Source organism: Coenobita brevimanus, chromosome 93 (genome assembly GCF_032717465.1).
Source record: "Coenobita brevimanus isolate Jiangsu-jjx chromosome 93, ASM3271746v2, whole genome shotgun sequence".
Lineage (NCBI taxonomy): Eukaryota > Metazoa > Arthropoda > Malacostraca > Decapoda > Coenobitidae > Coenobita > Coenobita brevimanus.
This window is the reverse complement of record NC_137046.1, coordinates 3,909,446-3,921,179: the sequence shown is the minus strand read 5'-3', so window position 1 is coordinate 3,921,179 and position 11,734 is coordinate 3,909,446. Positions and strand designations below refer to the sequence as shown.

At 44.3% G+C, this 11,734-nt stretch overlaps 1 pseudogene; it reads left to right on the top strand.

The window, feature by feature from the left end:
* Positions 1–564: 564 nt before the first annotated feature.
* Positions 565–683, top strand: LOC145412660 (5S ribosomal RNA; annotated as a pseudogene).
* Positions 684–11,734: the final 11,051 nt, after the last annotated feature.

Genomic DNA, 11,734 nt, shown 5'->3' with positions numbered 1-11,734 from the left:
GACTGCCCGACCCGACATCAGGAGAATCGCATAGGAAAGCCAACCTTACTGAAGTCAGTAAGAATATGTCCGGTAAACAAAGACCTTAAATCCGCAGAAATATGCTGGCACAAAAAATAAAGGAAGACATACACCCGATGCTGCTTTAAAAGTGACGTCTGTGTTGGGATTTGACAACTCTTAGGGCTTTCAGTAACAGTTATATTTCTAAAGGCTTTGAGAGAAGGGAATTCATTTAGTTTTATTTTTACCGTTTGTTTTATTCGTCCTGGCAACTTGGAATAGCTGCCATTTGATATACACCATCCGCCATCCTTATCTGCCAGTGTAAACAGGAGGGCCAGTTTATGCTGAGGTGGGTGTCTTAATGCAAGTGTTTTGCCAGTAAAAGTAAATAATTATGGTGGCGGGGAACCATATGGCCGTTGTGGGAACCCTCGCTGCTTACAAGACACCTCAGCGTTGGTGTAAATATTGGTTAATAAGTATGTTAAATGATGCAGACCGTCGATATTAGAATATACATACATTTTGTTTCTTCAGTTTTCGTATATTAAATAATCATTAAGGTGGTATACCATGTTGAGTACACCGCTTCCCGTCCGATCAGCGAAGTTAAGCAACGTTGGGTCTGGTTAGTACTTGGATGGGTGACCGCCTGGGAACACCAGATGCTGTTGGCATCCCTACGTGTCAAGTGGGGTTGGTGGAGGATTAGTGCCCCTCCCTGTAAAACAATTAACTCTAAGCCCTTGACCACCCCGTTTGGGATACATGGCGTCTGGCAATGAATGAATGAAAGTCTTTTATCTCCATATAAGCACATGGGCTTATGATGCTAAATACAGCCACTCGGAAAGAGGAGAAAATAGTTAGTCCTCTGGTGAAATTTAGACATAAAAGGCGTAAATAATGGAAGTTTAACGCGGACCCATGTTGACATTTGCGTAAGTATTAGTGTTTAATGCCATATGAAGCCAAGAGCGAGAGACTGCCTAGCATAGGGTATGACAGTGGGATGGCTGGAGGGTGAGGAAGAGAAGTCCGAGAACAAGGTGGACATATTAAGCAGAGGGTATATAAGGATGGATGGTGCATCGTGGAAGATGTCGTTACTGAGCAGGGACAGAAAGGCCTGGGCGTGATACAAGGTGGGAGTGAGTTGGCGGGAGTGGTGTGGCGTGCAGGGTCAACAACATCCTCTCTCAACCTCACCTCCACAAACACACCACACGAGCTTCAAATATTTAATGTACCACGCTGTGACGGCCGGCCACGTAAAATCCAAATACAGAAAAATAACTAAATTTCTGGCTGCATAGGGATTCTCTACAATTAATATAGGAAAAACTGCCACTCTTCACCAGATTATTTAATTTTCGGCATCAAAGTCGGTCTACTAAACTCCGTTCATTTTATGTGCCCTCTGTGTCACTAAAAGGAAGTGAGAAATTATAACAACATTATTTCAGTCACCGCTACAAGGAAGAGAGGCTGTATTATAGTCAAGGAAAATAAAGAAATGGTGGGCTGAGTCTACCATCTCGGTTTGGGGACGGTTATTATTCTTTCCCTCCTTAAATATCGATAAGCTTTATTTTACATCCATTTCATGTATGTGTCAATCAAAACAAAATAAACAGTGTTATGAGAAACATGTAACGATTCTTCATTAAGAAATATTAGCACGACACGGCTGAAGATCGTACGTTAGGATTATAAACAATAAACTTACGTGAGTCTACTGCCCTGCTGGACCTACTGTACAAAGATCATGGAAAACCGTTGCAGAGAAAAATGGACAGTGCCTAAACTGAAGTATTTCCTGAAGTCTAGAGGAATACCCTGTTCAGGGTACACCACTGGCGTGTTGTTTTGAGTTTTTGTACGGTATTTTGGAGCCCTCGGCATCGTCGGATTTCGGCCGGCGGTCTCGTCTCTGCACGATTTCGGCTTTAAACATTGTACAATTTTCATATGAAAAACTTTGTAGATACTCTTCAGCATTTTGGAGATGAAGCATTGTTCTTTTAGAAAGCTAAATTATATGGGTTTCAAACAAAATGTGCACCTAGAGACTTGTAAGTATGTGATGAATGCTGTCTCACCCGGTGTGCTTTCACGGCGGCTATAGTAACGTTTTCCTGCATTTACCGCATTAAAGTATATCTAGGAAATTAGTATAACTACTAAAGAATAATATCATGAAGAACTTACGTACGGTATATCATTAAATATCACGGGAGAGATTTTTAAAGATATGCGATTTCTGTGGTCTCTGCATGAGTAGCCCGACTTCCATATTGAACTAGCTGGCGTTCAATGGCAACTCTTGAGTTAGTGACGGTGGGAAACTTGCAATAAATCACTTCAAGTTGGCGCCCCAAAAAAGTCTTCATAAACCGGAGTGCAGGATTCAAATGAAGGAAATAAAATGAACTGGATGGGAAGAGAAAGATGAGGATAGAGGGCGCTGAAACTGAACTGAGAGGTGGGACAGGGTAAAGTGTAGAATGGAATATCGATCCTGGGAACAACTGAGGATGATTCCCTGCAACACTCTCGTCTCTCCATACTTACACCAACACAAAACTCAGACGATCAGATCTTAAAGGTTTCGGTCGCAACATTTGTGCAGTTCTGTAGTGCCTAGGTAACAAGGTAATATATATCGGTGGTGCAGGGAAGGTTGCGGCAGGGGGTGGAGAGGCCTGGAGTGTTGGCACAAAGACCCTCTTCACCACAACCACCAGTTGCCACATTTTCTTGTTGGTATTTACCACACTTGAAGCCTTGCCTGAGTCCACACGCCAAGCACTCCAGCCTGCCAACACACACACACACACACACACACACACACAGCTCGCTCTCTCTCTCTCTCTCTCTCTCTCTCTCCTGCCAATGCGGCACTCGACACAGGAAGAGCATGCATTATACTCAGCAATTCACTCACGTGCCAACAGATGGAGTCACACACACTGACACGATACCACTTGAGTATTGATGCCCACCATCTATATTGCAACGTTACGAATACCCAACCTAATTCGGGGCTTATATAATGAAATTGGCATTGTTTCCCTTAGGATGTGTCTATGAAACTTATCTACAATCGCTAATATAACAGTATCATATCTTCAAATATCTTCTTTCAGCACCTGGGATTCAGTTTTACAAAAGTGATCAGAGGTCCATTACTCTCCCCACCAGACTACTACCTCCCTCTGGGCTGCCACTTACCACCACCCTCCCTCATGTGTTAGTCATGAGTGACGCTTCAGTGTGGTGCGTTGTCTAAATTTCACGGCTGGCTGGTTGTACGAGTGGGAGGGACTGGAGTGAGTTATTAATATTAACCAGACGGAGTGCGGACACAAGGCGGTGGGAGGAGGAAGTGAGAGGGGTTGGGAGGGAGGGTATGAACGAGGAAATCCCACAAGAATCTAGGCTTGTTTTTCTTTCATTTTTTAATCGCTTTTTTGAGTCTGAGATGGCATATTTGAAGTCTGCATCATCCATATTATGGCAAGACTAAGCTTCAGTAAGATCATTTGTGTCACAATGATGGAATGATATTTACGATAATCTTTTTTTATTTCTTTCGGTATTTCCATCTTCAGAACACAACTATTATTACATTTCAACTGTGATAATGTTAGCTACACACTTGAGGAAAATACACGGTACATGTTTTAGAAACAGGGAACAATGTTTTGGAAATTTCAGCTACAACACCACTTTTCCTGACACCTGGTGTAATATTGGTCTATAGCGGTACTCATGTCATAAAGAGCCACCCAGTTACCTGTGCCTTCTCATTTCTGCCAATCACCTGCAACTTAGGCCCTGACAATACCACCACCTAATGCTGTCGGGTCGGTGAGCCTCAAAGTCGACATATATCTGATTAAGTCAAACTTTTCGAGGCATCTAAGTCACTTGGCCAAACGACGAATCATTAAGTGGCGTTTATAACTGCATAAACTGGTGTCTGCCATGACCTCCAAACCGATTTAACACCTCGTTTAAGACCTGAGACCGGGTTAGATTCATCTGTCTGTTACCAGGACTGCTGATCTAAGTACTGGGACATCTATCCATCTATACCCGTATATCAATCCATCTACCTACCTATCTATCTATATAACTTATGTTTGGCGTCTTCTTCTTCAAGAGATGACTCCCACACAAAAACAAATCACGGTATTCTGACCCTGTTTTGTGACGACCGTTCTTCCCCGAATATCCACAGCCTCATTCTTCCATCTTTTACTAGTGTACTGTACCTTTTCACCTTCAACGACACACCACCCTCCAATGCATAGTCACACAGCCTACCTCTTTCATCCAACCCCATCCTCCTCGTTCACACACTCATTTAGGTTTATCAGCTTCTCACTCATCATTCAGTTCGCATGGCCAACACTTTTCCTCTTCGTAAATACTGCCAGAAGCGGGCATTGACCAGCAGAGTGGCTTAGGAGAAACAGTTCCCTTCGTTTTGTGCATCACTGCATGAGTACTACCAGAATTCAAGCCCTTAATTAAGCTAATACACGACACAAAAGAATTAAAACTGACTGATTTTGACTTAACGGGTCAGAACATGCCCGATACGAATTAAAATGACCGGACTGGATCTACTCTAACGACCCATGTATTCCCTGTGCCTCGTAAAAAGAAGACTGAAAGAGGTGGGAGTGGGAGGGAGGCTTCAGATTCTTAAATGTGATTCTGTTAATCAACACACATAAAAACAAATTTCTCTCTCTCTCTCTCTCTCTCTCTCTCTCTCTCTCTCTCTCTCTCTATTTCATCATACTTTATTATTTTTTAATAAATCATATCATATTTTTTCTTTTCTCGCGTTTTCCTTCCTATTAAATAGTCCTCTTACCAATTAATTTCTCACTACCGTTTCCATCTCCCATTCGTATCCTTTAATATTGAAAAATCCTTCTTTCTTCCAATTTGGATATTCTCTTATTCGTGTATACAGCATTTCTTTTTATCGGCCTTTGTTTTTTCATCTCTCATCACATCACCCTCATTCGCCACAGTACATGCAAAGGCCACATCACAGACTCTGAACAAAGGATGGCAGCCCGTTTACGAGTTGCCCGCGACCCTCCGTCTCAATGCACTGAAAGGCGGAACGAAAGCTTAAGTGTTGGCCTGTGTGATTCCTTAGGTTTTGGGTGGAATGATATCTTGATGTTTTACGTTGTGTGTGTGTGTGTGTGTGTGTGTGTGTGTGTGTGTGTGTGTGTGTGTGTGTGTGTGTGTGTGTGTGTGTGTGTGTGTGTGTGTGTGTGTGTGTGTGTGTGTGTGTGTGTGTGTGTGTGTGTGTGTGTGTGTGTGTGTGTGTGTGTGTGTGTGTGTGTGTGTGTGTGTGTGTGAGAGAGAGAGAGAGAGAGAGAGAGAGAACTACTAATCACCTACGTACTGGAACAAAGGTGATCAAAGAAAGAACTAGGTGTGGCAAGGAACATAGACAGACCTGGAACAAATGGAGTGAGTCAGGTGAGGCGGGTCACTGAGGGGGCTAGACAGGTGAGTGAGGGGGCACTGGGGATAAAGGAGAGGGAAGGGGGCGTCGATCTCTGTATGTAACATCAAAGGATCCCGTATTCTTGTAAGCTGAGGAAGTTCACTAAATCCATTTCCTAAGCTATTTAATATGTTTATTACACTTAACTGTCCTCGAACGTGTTACATATATCCTTCCAGTATCACTACACTGCTTAAATAACGTAGTACAAAAAAAATAATAACGAGCCATATTCAAAAATAAATTGCTCGGGAAGAGGTGTTAGAGAGCTTCCTTAACCAGCGCCAATACGAGTCCTGGAGATGAGGAAAGCACTGGCACAGACACATCACCAAGGGGCAGCAAAACAACGCCGCTTTTTCAGAGGTGTGAAAGGGTCGTAAATGGCGGTGGTGAGAGGATCCCACGGGTGATAGCACCGCCGCCGATCCTATACTCTCGTGGACCTGATCACTGCATCGGTCCAAGGCGTCAGGGATTGGGTGGCATTTGCATATCAATCACAGCGCCGGGATGGCCAAAGGAATAGGAAGATGGTGAGCAGGGTGACTGGATGTTGAATGTGTCTGAGGAAAGCTGTTATATTACGGACATGGGTTCAGGTGTATGTAAGCTGCCTTGACGGATAACTGCCTCTTATCAATGGCATTCACGTAAAGTAAGTGGCTTTACTTACAGCTGAAATACAAGCTTTAGGAGACGGCAAAAATGACTACGACTATGACGACCACAACGACAACAATGACGACGACGGCGATGGCAATAAGGACAATGAAGATTACGAGATAATGCTTGTAACAAAATGAAGATGTAGGGACGAGACACTGTTATGTCGGACTCTCTCTCTCTCTCTCTCTCTCTCTCTCTCTCTCTCTGCCCTATTTTTTTTTGTGTGTGTGTGTGTTTGACTCTGGGCATGGGCTTCACAGCCAGCTCCCAAGGCCCAGTAGTCCTCCTACATACCATACACCTCTACATGTACCATACACCTTTACATGTTACCACTTCGGCGCTAACACCCACCGTCCATATTGAATACATGCTAGGACTGTCTCATGCAGGACTGGTGTATTGGTATTAGCGGGGGTATTTTTACATGTCGGCGGCTCTTCTGGTAGATCAGTAAAGTCTGCTTTACATGAAATTCAAATCCTTAAACTGTTCCCTGCCCCAGCAGGGATCTGAACCTGGGTCCGGTAGGACTGCAGGCCACCTCTCTACCGACAGAGCCACAGCCTCCCCAAATTATCTGTAAGAGGTTGACCACCAGTCCTATACACTTTTTTGGCCTCTGTCAGCTTAGTTAACTTCCTCTGACTTTCTTCCACCACTTGCTATTTTTTCTTTCTCTCCACCTCCTCCTCTCCATTCTTCTATTTTCCCTTTCAATTTCTCTCCTCCTCCTCTCTCTCTTGGCCAGTCTTCACTCTCCTGCATCAACTTTTCTTGCCCTTCTCTTTCCTCTCTTCTTCTTCCATCTCATACCTCTATCATCCTATTTGTTCTTTCTATGACCAGTATTCTCGTCGGTCAAAGAAGCTCCCTAACACCTTTTCCTTAGACATTTATTTTTGGATATGGCTGGTTAATATCCTTTTCTACGTTATCTGCGTATAATACGGCGATATTAAAAAGACTTAAACAGCACAGACAAGGGCAGTATGGTCTAAAAAGCAAAATAAATCACTTAAAGCCAGGTGTTAGGGAACTTTCTTAGCTGACGAGAATACGGGTCTACATGTTCTTCCTAGTTTTTTCTATTCATTTTCTCTCTTCACTCAGTTCTCGCTATCATTCTTCATTTCTCATTTTATTACCCGCTCTTCACTCAGTTCTCTCTATCATTCTTCATCTCTCTCTCTCTCTCTCTCTATCATTCTTCATCTCTCTCTCTCTCTCTCTCTATCATTCTTCATCTATCTCTCTCTCTCTCTCTCTCTCTCTTCACTCAGTTCACTCTATCATTCTTCATCTCTCACTCTAACACCCTCTCTTCACCCACTCTCAACTTGTCTAGTCATTAGGAAGGGAAGACTGTCGTGATGGTGGTGATGATAGCTGCTAATTGGTGCCAAATAAGTCTCCCTTACTCGCTAATTCCCGTGGACTTTATTACCTGTTGGCGAGATAAGGTGTATTTTTATCCTTTTATGACATCCAACTGCCAAAAAAGAAACCTTTTTTTTTTTTTTTTTTTTTTTTTTTACATGTCCGACTCTGGGCAAAGGCTTCAAGGCCTACAGTATATCTCGAGGGCAGTGACCTTTCCCAAGGGCCAGTAGTCCTCCTACACCTCCACATGTCACCACTTCAGCGCTAACACCCACCATCCATATCGAATACATGCTAGGGCTGTCTCATACAGGACTGGTGTATTGGTATTGGCGGGGGTATTTTTATGACATGTCGGCGGGTCACCTGGTAGATCAGGAAAGTCTACTTTTACGAAATTCAAATCCTTAAACTGTTCCCTGCCCTAGCCCGGATTCGATCCTGGGTCCATTAGGACTGCAGGCCATCTCTCTACCGATTCAGACTGTAGCACCAGTCGAGCAGGGCAGTACTCCCGAGGTGGATGGAAAGCTGATGACAGGGAGTGCTGAAGCTCCCGTTTCATCAGCCCTCAGGACTAGTTCCTGACCATCCCCCTTTGCTGAACTTTTTCAGTGTCTCAGTTACACAGAGAGTAGGCCAGCATGCTCTCCAGTACAAATTTCTCTAACTATCTACACCAAACTACATGCACAGTACACACTACACTTCCTATTCAAAATTCAACTAAAATGGCGTCTCATCACCAAGCCTCGGAGTCCCCAGGGGGGGGGACCATAAATGCCCCCACCATCCGCCCCTCTCCCGGTGACGACTCGAGGTGCCTGGAACCACTGTCTGACTCTCTTCTTCTTCATTTCTGCAACATTTGCGGCCTTTCCTCTAACTTTCGCTTTGTTGAGCACCACCTCTCCTCCTCTAAACCTCACTTTCTTTTTCTAACTGAGACTCAGCTGTCTGAGGCAACTGACAGCAAACCCTTTTCTGTATCCTCCTACTTTCTCTATACTCATTTCAAAGCCAAAGGTGGCTGTTGTGTATATATACGCAACGACTTATCTTGCTCTCGTGTTCCTGAACTCGATTCTTCTGAATTCTCTACACTCTGGCTTCGGCTTTCCTGTCATTCTCTGACTAAATATATCTGTGCTGTTTTCTTATCCCCTAATTCTACTGACTATCAAAAATTCTTCGACTATCTTACTTCTACGATGGAACACATTCTATCCATTTCTCCTTTCTCTGAAATCTCCATTCTAGGAGATTTCAATGTTCACCACCACCTTTGGCTCTCCTCTCCTTTCACGGATCCACCTGGTGAACAAGCCTACATCTTTTCTATCCTTAATGACCTAGAGCAGCTTGTACAGCACCCTACCCATATCCCTGACCGCCTTGGAGAGAGCTCCAACATACTTGACCTCTTCCTCACAACTAATCCTTCTGCTTACTCTGTTAATCTTTTCTCTCCACTGGGCTCCTCCGATCACAACCTTATTACCTTAACCTGTCCTATCACTCCGGTACGGCCTGTGGACCCTCCAGGGAAACGTCGTCTGTGGCATTTTGGAGCCGCGGACTGGGAGGCCCTCAGGCAGTGCTTCTTTGATTTTCCCTGGAATGGTTATTGCTTCCATGGCCGTGAGCCATCTGAGTGTGCCTTGCGCATTACGGAGGTTATTCTCTCGGGCATGGAAGCATACATTCCTTTCTCATATCCTTTGACTAAAGCAAGAAAGCCTTGGTTTAATCACGCTTGTTCTAATGCTGTCCGCAACAAGGAGAGGGCCTACAAAAGGTACCGGAGCCAACCCACCCCCGAATCACATCATCTTTACTTTTCTGCCCAGAATCGTGCTAAGTCTGTTCTTCGCTCTGCTAAAAATAATTTCATCCATACTAAATGCTCTCAACTCTCCAACTCGAATTCTTCCCGCTCCTTCTGGCACCTTGCCAAAAATCTTTCTAACAACTTTACCTCATCATCCTTCCCTCCTCTTTTCTACTCTGATGGTTCTGTAGCTATTTCTTCTACTGATAAAGCAGATCTCTCCGCACAGACTTTCTCCTCCAATTCCACCTTAGACGATTCCGGTGCTGTTCCTCCATCACTTCCCCCCTCTGACTTCCTCATGGCTGACATTAAAATTTCTTCAGCTGATGTATTTTCTTCCATCACTGGCCTCAGCACTAACAAGGCATATGGGCCTGATGGAGTCCCTCCTGTTGTTCTCAAGAACTGTGCTTCTGTGCTTACACCCTGCCTAGGCAAACTCTTTCGCCTTTGTCTGTCAACTTGTACCTTTCCTTCTTGCTGGAAGTTTGCTCTCATTCAGCCAGTCCCAAAGAAGGATGACCATTCCCAACCCTCCAACTATCGTCCAATTGCTTTAATGTTCTGTATTTCGAAAGTTTTCGAGTCAATTCTCAATAGAAAAATTTAAGGCATCTTTCCTATCACAACCTTCTTTCCGATCGTCAGTACGGGTTCCGTCAGGGACGCTCCACTGGCGATCTTCTCACCTACCTTTCAGACTCCTGGTCATCCTCCTTTCGGGACTTTGGCGAAAGCTTTGCCATTGCAATTGACATCTCAAAGGCTTTCGATCGAGTCTGGCATAAATCTTTAATTTCCAAACTGCCCTCCTACGGTTTCTATTCTTCTATCTGAGCCTTCATCGCTAGCTTCCTTTCTGGTCGCTCTATAGCCGCTGTTGTAGACGGCCATCGTTCTTCTCCTAGATCTATCAACAATGGTGTTCCTCAGGGCTCTGTCCTATCACCAACTCTCTTCCTTTTATTCATCAATGATCTTCTAAGCTGTACATCCAACCCTATCCACTCATACGTTGATGACTCCACCCTTCACCTTTCCATTTGGTTCTCGCAACGTGCATCTCAACAGTTACTTCAACAAACAAGGGATGAGGCTATGGCACACCTTATGTCTGACTTGGCTCGTATCTCTGACTGGGGTAAAAATAATATGGTTGTTTTTAATGCATCTAAGACTCAGTTCTTACACCTATCAACCCGACAAAATCTTCCACAGGTATACCCACTAATGTTTAATAATATTCAGCTTAATCCTGCATCATCCTTGAACATGCTTGGGGTTTCATTTACTCGGGACTTATCTTGGAAAGATCATATTACATCTCTTGTAAAATCTGCTTCCAAGAGATTGGGTGCGCTAAGCCGACTCCTCTCTTTCTTTACCCCTGCACAACTGTTGACTCTATACAGGGGTTTTATCAGCCCCTGTGTGGAGTACAACTCTCATGTGTAGGGAGGCTCCCCACATACAGCTCTTCTCAATACGGTGGAGTCAAAGGCTTTTCGTCTCATTAACTCTCCTCCTCTTACTGACTCCCTTCAACCTCTGTCTCTTCGCCGCACTGTTGCATCGTTATCTCTTTTCTATCGCTACTTTAATGGTCACTGCTCCTCTGAACTGTCTGCTTGCATTCCTCCACCTCTACGACGAGCGTGTAGCACCCGTCTGGCAGCAAACTCTCATCCCTTTTCTGTCCAACTCTCTAATGCAAGAGTTAACCGTTACTCCCAGTCTTTCATTTATGCAACAGGTCAGCTCTGGAACTGTCTCCCTCTGTCTGTATTTCCTGCTGCCTATGATCTCCAGTCTTTCAAACGCAGTGTGTCCAGGCATCTCAAAATGATCGGATCTTGAATTTGGCTCTCTATTGTATTTTGTTTTTCTCTTGGAGGGAACTGTTACTGCGGGCTCATGGCCTTTGGTTCCTTCTTCCTCGCATAAAAAAAAAAAAAAAAAAAAAATGCCCGCTCCCAGAAGACTGTGATGTGCTTGTGTGAAATTTTGAGCCTTAGTCGACGCAAGATCCATCAAAATCCATCATGCCTTCCTTATACTGTATGCCTGTGGGAGCGAGGTAAGTATTGTACTCCTCATATGATACACACTGAGTTAAAGGAATACGAAAACTACCCATGTATTCCCCGCCAGAAAAAAAATGCCAAAGTGGCGTGTTGGAGGTGCCTCTCTCTCCACCAAACCCTTAATCCCTTCAAAACACTGAAAGCTTCTCCACATTCTCCCTCGCTTCCAGATCACCCCACTCCTCATTCTCTACCCGTCCCTCTACCGGCTTC